Here is an 11,787-nt window from a genome sequence, read left to right on the forward strand (position 1 = left end):
ATTGTTACTACGCCCTTTGAACCATTGTTTTTCTCTAATTGATCAAGATAAACATTGTTACTGCGCCCCTTTCACCATTGTTTTTTTCTCTAATTGATCTAGATAAACATTGTTACTACGCCCCTTGAACCATTGTTTTTTTCTCTAATAGACCCTTTTCACACAGTATGTTTTGTTACCTCCCCTTGGTAGAACTCTTTTGCGTTTCATTATAACCTGACCGGGCACCAAAAGTCTTCTCGTGGATAACTGTACATACTCCTAGAAAAAGTCCATTGAAGAGGTCAACAACGATGAATGAGACTACCACTGGAATCGGTTGTGGATGATTCTGAGATTTTGGATGTTTCTGAAGTACATGTACTGTATTTGGAGTACGTGGTAAGTTTTTAATACCATGATGATTTTTTTTACAGTTTTAGGTAGTACTTAAGTGTCGGGTGGGGGACTGGTTTAAGAATGCAGCATTTATTAGGGATCCATAGAGATCTAAACTAGCTTGAATAATAGTAATAATAATAATGTAAAACTTTTATATACCATTTATCACAACCGTTAGACCAGTTCTAACCTGATCATTGGTCCATTTGCACCAAATAGAAAATTTCTCATATTTCTGGGGAGTATACAGCCGATAACGCACTTTACATTCACATGCCCAGCACTAGTACCACATAGCAATGAAGAGTGGAGTGACTTGCCCTGTCTGGGACTTGAACCTAGGTCCTCTGGTCGGGTTACAAGTCACACTCGCTACCACTATGCCTCATCCCTCCTAAATTTCCAGTACGGAGTAATGTATATATGGAGTTTAGATTTTTTTAGTTTTAAGGATACGAAAATTAAATGTGTAATGAATTAATGCAAACAATATTTATTTTGTTTTAGGAAATTGGAATTCAAGCAGGTCCTGGCACTAGTGATGTAGGCTGCCAGACAGATGATGGTGATGTGATAAATGTCTGTGATCATAACCACTCTAGCAACCACATTCTTGACCACATTTACAGTTTTCATGCCGATGATGATGGCGAGAATGAAATTGAAAATCTACAGATAGAAATTGAAAAACTGTCAACACAAATAAATGATATGGAAGATTGATTGAATGAATATATAGGGAATGGTTTTCCGTTGAAAAAAATAAAAATGACCCAAAAGCAAGGCTTTTTTTATACAGGATTTATTTACTGTTCTGTGTTTGAGTGCATATTAAAATACTTATCTCCAAAAGCAGAAAACTGTTATTGGTGAGGTAAAGGTGAAAACATTGGTCCAAATAATGATGCTAGACAAAATGAAAAACAACATCCAACAAGAAAACATTCAATGGGGAAGGATTTTTTGAAGATTCTTGTTAGACTGAAAGTTGGACTTTTTGTTCCCGACATTGCATATAAATTTGGTATATCGCAGTCTCAGTTTTCTAAAATGTTTACTAAATGGATAATTTTTTTGTATCTTGATCTACCAATGATGTTTCCATTTCCATCACTGGAGCTCGTAAGAAAAAATCTGCCTGATAGTTTTGTTTATGATCCTTAAACGCAAATTATCTTAGATTGTACTGAAATTTATGTCACAGACATGGTCATCCTATAAGCACCATAATACATACAAAGTTCTTGTTGGCATAAGTCCAAATGGGTAATTACATTTGTTTTTGATTTGTTGGGAGGTAGAGTGTCAGACAAACAAATAACAAAAGACAGTGGTGCTCTAACATTGTTAGAATCAGGTGATAATGTTATGTGTGATTGAGGGTTTGAAATCCAAGATATTCTTCCCAAAGGTGTAACTCTGAACATTCGACCTTTCAAACTTAATAGGAAACAGCACACAGCCAAGGAGGTAGAGGACACAATGAAAATAGCTTGTGAAAGAATTCATGTTGAAAGGGAACTTTCACATTCTTGATGGTATTATACCTTTAAGCTTGAAACATGTATCAAACCAGAAATTTATATTCATTTCATACTTAACAATTTGTTTACCGCCTTTGGTTCTCCAGGTACTGGTACAGATGATATTTATAACAGAGAATAAGTAACTCTCCATTACCTGTAGTGTATACTATTTCTTTTGTACAGGTAACTATCAATGAACATTCATGTACATGAAATGTACCGTAAAGATGATGTTCTTTCAGAATTTTGCATATTTGGTACATTTTACAATGTACTGAAAGTACAGATAAATGTTTCCGAAGCATTTTCTAGTTACATAATATATTGTTGGCAAATTATTAGGGCATTCCTAATAGCTATGTTGAATTCCAAAATTTTGATCATACACTGTATTTGTTTGCTCATCTGAGAAAATAAAAACTTTCGAATTTTAATTGGTGTTTTTGGTCATTCATGCACCTCACTTTGAAAACAATATTAAGGTTAAGAGTACCTAAAGCTAGAAATGTACTAAAAGATGTGGGTATAATTATGTAATTATCTTATTAGTCCCCACAACACGTTTTGAATTTTTGTCATTGTAAAATTTTAAAATTACAAGATTATTTTAAGAAATTATGGTAATATTAATTAATAATATAAATCACTGTGCATTATAATTTAACAATATACAATACTAACTTTGGAAAATCTAATGTAACGGGTAATTAAAATGTTGTTTTACATAAAAAAAGTTATCGTATTATTGTTGACATGAAAAACTCTTTTCTCGTTTTAATAAACCTTGGCTGTGGTACTTTTTACCTTAAATTAGAAATAATATAACATATACCATATAACATATATGTAGTTTAATAATTCAAAATATAACACATTGTATTAATTGTATATAATATTTAAAAAATTATTTTCACTATATTTTGTCATTACAAGGGGCCTCGGTACAACACATGAAGTCATGAATCACCGAAATTTATCTTCAACAAGGCTTTTGATAACCTGATTATTAAAGCCCTCTGTAGTAATTTTGACAATAATCAGAATATATTTACTATTCGAACCATGAACAGTTGTCTAACTATTTAACCACTCGGGGGTGTTTATTTAGAAATAACTTCATTTAACTAAATTAACTGCTTAGAAAGTTGTTTTGAAATGAAATGATTATAAAGATCGATGTTGGTATTTCTAGTAAAGGTCTCTATTTTCCCCTTTGATTCTCAATCTTCTTCCAGTCCGTAAGAAGAGGTCATCCCCGCTTTACCGTGTCTGTCCACGATTTACCTTTAGCCACAGGTCAAAACTTAAACTGTCAATATCATGTTATTACCGACATAGGCGCTTTCTAACCGGGATTTCAAAGCAATGGAACGGACACAAGCATATTATTATTTCCGGTAATACTTTCTTGATAATACCGCAATATATTTTTCAGGTCGGGAACTTTCAATTTACGCATATACTTTCGATATCGGTGTCACGAAGTTGCAATTCAACCCCAGCCTCAGCGTCAACAGTTTTGCCGTCGTTAATGTCAACACCGGTCGCCTCGTTTTCGAATCGGAACTCTCCTGTACTCTCGTTTAGAAAGGTGATTGGAAACTAGCGTATTGATCTAGATAAACATTGTTACTACGCCCCTTGAACCATTATGTTTTTCCAGTTGATATTGATAAACATTGTTACTACGCCCCTTTCACCATTGTTATCTCTCCAGTTGGTTTAGGTAAAAATTGTTACTACGCCCTTTGAACCATTGTTTTTCTCTAATTGATCAAGATAAACATTGTAACTTCGCCCCTTGAACCATGTTTTTTTTCTCTCCAGATGATCTAGATATACATTGTTACTACTCCCATTCAGCATTTTATTTTTCCTGTTGATCTAGATAAACTATGTTACTACGCCCCTTGAACCATTGTTATTGCGGTTAATCATGACGATGATAAGTTAGTAAAATATTGAAGGTGACCAAACATTCATTCTATTTAGTAAACTCCATAACGTTGATATCTTCTTTGTTACTGAAACTCATCTTACTCCCAATATTTGAACTCCCGAATTGGATTGACATGCCTTTGTAATTCCCTATTGTTTTCTGTAGACCCCATAGATTCTATTGTCAGATCTAGAGTTACCGTCAGTTGAAGGAGTTTGGTTGCAATTGAATATACGTAGAAAGTGATTTTTATACAGAATATCGTATGGATCCCCGAAGAATCAGTTTCCTCTTGGAATTATATTGATCCTACTACAGAACTTTAACACTGGAATAATTAATTACCGCTGGCGACTTCAATGGTAATCGTCTAGCTTATATTAACAATTGCCTACATCTACGTAACATAGCATATGTTAACCACTTTCAAGATTACCCAATGTGAATATTCATCCTCCCTGTCTGGCATAGTCTGTTCTAGTCAGCATGTGTCATATTGGGGAAGAAATCCTTAATCACACAGCACGATAACACTTTCCTGTTTTCTGTAGTCTTTACAACTCAAAAACAACCAAATCGAGTTTGCAAGACCACTATCATGATAAACTGTCAAACGCTGACCGGATACACATTCTAAGCGACGATAACATTGAATTATTAAAGATTCTATCGGTGATACCGTACATGCATATAACAGCTGCCTCTTCAAGTTCTACAATTAACTTCACTCAGACATGCTTTTCGTTGTCGACCGCATTACTCAGTTTTCAAATTCAGCGGACATGTCTCCGCCATGTGATGTAATACACACCAAATGTCATTTACTGTATAGCTGTTTAATTTCGTGGAGCTATATTTCGCGGTTGTCTTATTTCAAAGTAATTCTGCACTATAAGATTTCACGAAACACGGCCTTCTTAATATTCTCAAGTAAACATATGAACATATATATACATTTCTATGTATGCAATACAGGCATATACTATTCATTCACAAAGAATAAAGTTCTTGGTACAAGTACTCATTGAGAATTATTTTCGCGATAGCATTTATGATCGCGAAACTAACTCCCATGCGAATATTACGTAATATACAGTATACTGACGACAGTTATTCCCAGCGTGGTTGTTGTGAACTTCAAAAAACAACAACCAACAACAAAAAACAACAACAAAAACCAAAACTTTTAGGATAGATGTTTTCCACGGTTCATTTCAAAGGCAGGTGTACTAGGGGCTGGTCCGGCAATTCGGCATTCCTGAGGCTCTCGGAGGTATGTTTCAATTTTCAATAAGAACTAATTTTTCGTATATGATAAGGATTGGCAATGTAAATACATATAGGTATTGAACTGTATTGCGGTTATGATATGCAGTGGACATCCATATTGCTTATGATCATAATCGTAATGGTTTAATGTTTATATTGTTGACAACGATACATTCTTTTATGTCTTGGTCGATTTGCCGTATCAGAGTTCCAATCTGTCCAATTAAAGACAATTTAAAATTGGTCCAGTTCGTTAATTTCAATGTTAATTTCAAGTTCGTTTGTGACAATGACTGCAATTAAAAAGAATTGACGCACCCAATTATCTCTCTTAATCTATAAATAACTCTCTACTATAACGAGCTCTCAGTGCCACAGACATTTTTGGATCTCCGTATCTAATAACGGTATCTGGTCTGGCCATATATTATACAGTTTGATATGAAACTTAAAATTCAATATACCGTAAATAGAAAAATTCTACAGACACTATATTTTACAGTCATATGGCTGGAATATGGCGATGTATTATGAGATATTAAGAAAACATACAGCCCGAAACAGCTAAAATCATGACTGGTACTGCAAAATGAACAGGTCATGATTAATTGGAGACTGGCTGGAAATAAAAAGTTATACAATTTCACGACATTGTCATTGGTCAATGTAACGTTGGAAGAGCGTCGAGTGGTTATATGAGAAATGACAACAATATTGTATATTCAAATTAACAATTTATTTACAACACAAACAAATCACACTCGCTTCCACCCAGGTCTAGACAAATGATGTAAAGCTAAATAAAATCTCTGCTCCGAAACCAAGTAATCGGTCTCTCGCCTAGGGCAATACCATGCGTACGCTTTGATAGCCTATAAACGTAATATAGTAATAGTTCTTACTCGCATTTCCTCTCAGGATATCACCGTATCACAGACGGTACAACAGTACCAAATCAACCAGCACTCTTTAAAGGTTCTTTCAATGGAATGCTCTATAGATCAACACCAAAAAGCAGCACTTTAATAGCACATTTACTAATATAATCCTCATGATTCTTGCTGCACCAAAGTTTATCCAAGTTCTGAAAAAAATTCAGCCAGGACTGCTCAGTAGAGTTGGAATGAACTGTTTTGTTCTGCAGTTTCTTAAAGAATAAAATCGCCTGCTTCACCTTTATTTGGATGTCCGATAGCGAATGGAAAAAAGCCTCGTGTTCTCCTGGGAATGACTTTAAAGGTGAAAGTGCCCTTCGTTTAAGGTCTCTATAATCAATTTCCTGGTAGGAAGTAATGTTTTATCCGTAAAATAAATATATAAATTGTGCGCGGCTATCACTACACCACTGCTGTTTCGTCGGTCAGTACTTCTAAATAAAAACAGTGTAAATACATAAGTAAAGATGACATTTTTCATGAACATGAGCTTTAGATCATCAATTTCTCTGTGCCACGTATTAAAAACTACTGACTGGTGTTTTTTTTTTTTTTAATCATTTTGGCAACATGAAGTATTTAAACATCAACCAGTTCCTCTGCAGACCTGTAACGAAAAATGCACAAGACTTTTTGATGAACACGTTCTTTCTGACAAGAAACTTGTGCTTATAAAGAGTTTAACTCCAACATTTTGGCCAAGTCTGATAATGCCTCTTTCCAATCAAGTTTAAAACACGCCTTGGTCTCGGTAAGGTCGAGTCCAGGTTCTAGATAATTATGTTCTGCAGTCTTGCTTTGTTTTGTATCAATAGGGATCCAAGAAGAAATGGTCAACCATCACATACAACGAGGGTCCATTATCTATTGGTGGGTTGAAGTGCTGCTTCTTGCATATGTTGTAGCATTGATCTGACAGAAATCTTTTTAACACCCCCACCTCCACCCCCGATGTTTTACATTGTCTATCAACGTTGGAATTTGGGTCATCGAATTCATACACGCGGCTCCAAACTGCGCGTGACCTACTGAATGTATCGAAGAATAAAATTCAGAACCCTCTGGTTGAAATCAATAGAATTTATACCATCAATTCACAACTGACTGTAAATATAGCATTTTAATTGCGGTCGACACATGGTTACATCGACCCAAGACAAAATATTGACCTTGGACCTTGGATATTTTCCACAGAGAGGTCCTGATTGTTGTGATAACCATCCTCTAATTTGCTGAAGTTTATCTAGATTCAATGCATATTTTCTTCAGCTGGCTTTCGATCAATGTAAATCGATAATGTAATTGCACTGTCATACACATACGTGTACTGTCGTGGTCGACCTTTTCTGTTTTTTACGATGGATGGCGGATATTATTACCTCCATCCCTAGGGGCTCCGTAAGCGTTATAAAATCCCATTACAGACATTTTCATAACATTTCGCGACAGGTTTGTAGTTGTACCTGCAGGTAGAACATCTAATAACTTGATCTTCGTCTGTAAACACTAGAACGGATTTTATTGACAAAAGGAACTAGGCTCGCTAGATATTTCTAAAGACGAACTTCTGAGCAGCTATCCTTCAGTAAGACAATCTGTGAAAACGCCGGCTAATGAGAAGGATGTTTATCTACCTAAAGATATTGGATTCCAGGACTTCATAAGAATTCTGATTAATATTTTTTTTATTGCAGGCTCGAGAAGTTAGTCAACCTTTATCCAAACCTCTTGCTGCAATTTCAAGTACAATTAAATCATGACTGGGTCGTATTGGAATACTGTTTATTCCAGAAGTGACATTAATAGATTGAAGATCTCCAAAGAGTTTTTTAATCAATCTGGAGAACCCGCCTTCTAATGATATAACACGTCTGATTTTTGTACTTTTTACCTTACCATTCCCCATTCCAAACTTAAGGAACAGCTTCATTCTCTTGTGACGAAAGGCATTTTTTTCGAAGAAAAGCGAACTGCGTTTTACGTTAGTAAGTACATATTTATGAAATATACTGGAGTGTATTTTAACCATGTGGATTGGATTAAACCCTATAAAACCTGAAATCAAGGACACTACATATTCAACACCAGCCGCTGACCTCAATCTTAACTTACAATAAATCGGATTAAAATCATATCTTAATCTACGCTCTCGTCCGTTAACAACACTCGTAAGACGATGGGGGATATCGTATAGCGAACCGGAGCGCAGATAAAGATATGATTTTAATCAGATTGAAACTTACAACGAAACCAGCAGGACAGCGTACAACTAGGCTGTGTGATAAAAGTGGTGATTGCAATGTTTATTTTCCATTTCTAGATAGTAACATTCATACTTCCCCTGTCAACATTGTTTACATGTCCCAATGGATATCCATAGACATGTTCCCATTATCACTAATTTTCACGACAGATCTCGACTACTGACGGATAAATTACAACACGTGGTTTCTAGAGACGAAGGTTGATGAAGGTCATGGGGATATGCCTAGTGGTTTCGTTGAGAATGTGACTTTATCATAATTTGACATAGATTTGCTTGGCGGGTGTCGTCGAAAAGGACGCTAGTCCTTCTGGAACACTGGTCTAATTCTCCCAGTATTTTCCAAGGGTTAATTCATTTCAACAGATTTTATTTACATGATGTTCTGGTCAAATGAATTGAATAATGACTAGGCCTGCACGAGTTCTTTCCATAGGCAGCTATAGTGTTGCAAGAATATCATACAACTTAAGCTAAATATGTTTTAAAGATATTTTCTATTGAAAATACATCAATGTAAACGATGAGTAATTATAGGGAGATAACTCACTTTTGTTTACACAAGATACGCACAACACTGCATAGGACACACACACGCCAACACCCGCACACACATATATTTTATATATTTATTGATAATCATAATTACACGTGTATAGATGTAATATTTAATCTACTGTTTAAATATACAGATTTATGTATACTTATCAAAAGTATAAGTAAAACATTGTTTATAGGAAGTAAAAAAATAAATGAAAATATTCATTCGATATTCACCGAACAAATGTACAACTATTTTGAACTAGATTCACACATCACCAAGGGTTTTATTGGAAATTGAAATTAAATTCTTTAAAGAAAATTACAGTTTTAGTTAATGGCTTTCCAGATCTATTAAACATTAAAACGTTTGGATTTCTGTATGAAGCAATGTATATTAGTCTATTTGTATTACCGCAATAACTACCAAAGTAAAAGTAAAATAAATAAATAAATGAAAATAAAAAAAAAGTAATAATTGAAATAAATGAAAATGTCAATGTCGACATGGTTATAGTCAAAGAAATAAATACTGAGAGAATTAAACATACAAATTATTATAAAGATGACATTCTAGACATTTTTCCTGCGAATCTGTATTTGTTATTCTTTTTTATCCTCGTTTTATCGATCCTAAGTTAGATTTACGGTTTCGCTATTATGTCGATATCTTTGTTTCTTTTCATATAGGATTTTATTTTATAATTGTAATCTAATTTTAGTTTAAACTTAGAGATTAGCCAACCCAGGATAGTTACACAGCTGTTTTGTCACTGCGTTTTCGGACGAACTTCTTGATAATTACATTTAATGTTTACAAGATCATGACGTTTGATCTCTGTCGTTACGGACGAAATACTCGATATATTTACAGACACGATTTTGAATCTGTCGTCACGGAAGAATTATTACATAATTACTGACATGACAATCGGTCTCTGTCTTTACGAGCGAACTACATGTACTTGAATTATAGACACGACGTCTGTCCTCTGTCGATACGGACATACTACTCTATATTTACAGACACGATATCTGTTTTGTCGTTACGGACGAACAACTCGATAATTACACGACGCCTGTAATGCTGGCGCTTTCATAGTTGGTCCAGGTATAATAGTAAATGCGAAATGTCATTGAACATTCAACTCGATCGATACTTTAAATCGATCACACTTGAACAAAAACCTTGCTATGTTGCGTTGCATTAGAAAGTTGTCTCATAACTCTCATTGACTCTGTGTGTGGTCTACCTATTCAACTGTGTGCACGCACGGATCAAATACTTGCATTCGATGTCCAAGCGTGCAACGAGACATGCATAATCTGGCACGGTAAGTATTGTCTTTCATACTTCTGTATCATGCACGTACATGTACATACTGGCGGCAAAGAATTTGCATAAATGACAGTTTTAACGCTTTCCCGGGTACCTGTAGCCTCACAGGGATGATTGGTACCCGAGCACATGTACAATACATGAGGTCATATGAATACAAAAATTGTTGGTACTTGATTCGTAAATTAATTGTTGTAGACTATCAGGACACAGTTTCATCAACGTTCTTGAACTTAAGACCAATCCTTAACTTAGAATTGCTCGTTGGAAATGAACATTTAAAAAAATATGTAATGCTTTCCGGTTGGAAGTTTTATGGCAAGGAATACCTCTAGGTTGAGGAATGTTGATGAAACTGGACAAAAAAGAGACCATTGATAAAGATTTTAGGCCTTATACTATTAAAACGACTGGAACACGTGGTCCTAAGAAGCGTGATATGTCCGTATCTACAGATTGGATCACGTGACCCTGACGTGAGGATTCCATAACTACAGATGGGATCACGTGACCCTAACGTGAGAAGTCTATAACTACAGATTGGATCACGTGGCCCTAACGTGAGGAGTCCATAACTACAGATTGGATCACGTGGCCCTAACGTGAGAAGTCCATAACTACAGATTGGATCACGTGGCCCTAACGTGAGGAGTCCATAACTACAGATTGGATCACGTGGCCCTAACGTGAGGAGTCTATAACTACAGATTGGATCACGTGGCCCTAACGTGAGGAGTCTATAACTACAGATTGGATCACGTGACCCTAACGTGAGGAGTCCCTAACTACATATTGGATCACGTGGCCCTAACGTGAGGAGTCAATATCTACAGATTGGATCACGTGGCCCTAACGTGAGGAGTCCATAACTACATATTGGATCACGTGGTCCTAACGTGAGGAGTCCATATCTACAGATTGGATCACGTGGCCCTAACGTGAGGAGTCGATAACTACAGTTGGATCACGTGGCCCTAACGTGAGAACTCTATAACTTCAGATTATATCACCTGACCTTATAAAGCGTGAAGGGTTTATAAGAAACAAATCATCATTTTCATATTTACGTGATAATCAACGAAACTCCCGTCAGCTTGCCTAAATGTGACGTCACTTCTTCTTCCCGCGGATTACATGTCTGCCGGTAATATGTATAGGGAGTTTCTTTAAGGTCGATTTGTATGAATATCAATTTATACATAACGAATAATGTTTTACAGGAATACAACAGTTATATAGCACAGCTGTGCAACAGACAATGTTGGGCGTTTAAAAGGTTATTGATGGAATTCAAACAGACCAGGATCCGATCTTAACAAACTCGCATAAAATAAGAAATTGAGTGCCGATACACTCCTAATTCACTTCGAACGAAGACAGAACATCCTGCGATAAACACCATACTCGTTTTTATCACAAAACATGATGATCGAATGAATGGTTACCAACTAAAAAGTTATAAAATTAACGCGGTTGTGCTGACACATCAGGGGAATCAGAGCGGACGGTTTTATGAGACCGCACAGAAGCATGTGCCTTCAGGCATAGCAAGGGAGAATAGAATGTGGCGCGTCCCGACAATACTGTTATACAAT

At 35.7% G+C, this 11,787-nt stretch overlaps 1 long non-coding RNA gene across 1 annotated transcript; it reads left to right on the plus strand.

Annotated features, from left to right (window-relative positions):
- Positions 1-223: 223 nt before the first annotated feature.
- LOC117339734 lies at positions 224-2,341 on the plus strand. Its single transcript, XR_004535303.1, has 2 exons — positions 224-381; positions 889-2,341. It is a non-coding gene; the product is annotated as an uncharacterized LOC117339734 (long non-coding RNA).
- Positions 2,342-11,787: the final 9,446 nt, after the last annotated feature.

This window comes from Pecten maximus, chromosome 12 (genome assembly GCF_902652985.1).
Source record: "Pecten maximus chromosome 12, xPecMax1.1, whole genome shotgun sequence".
NCBI lineage: Eukaryota > Metazoa > Mollusca > Bivalvia > Pectinida > Pectinidae > Pecten > Pecten maximus.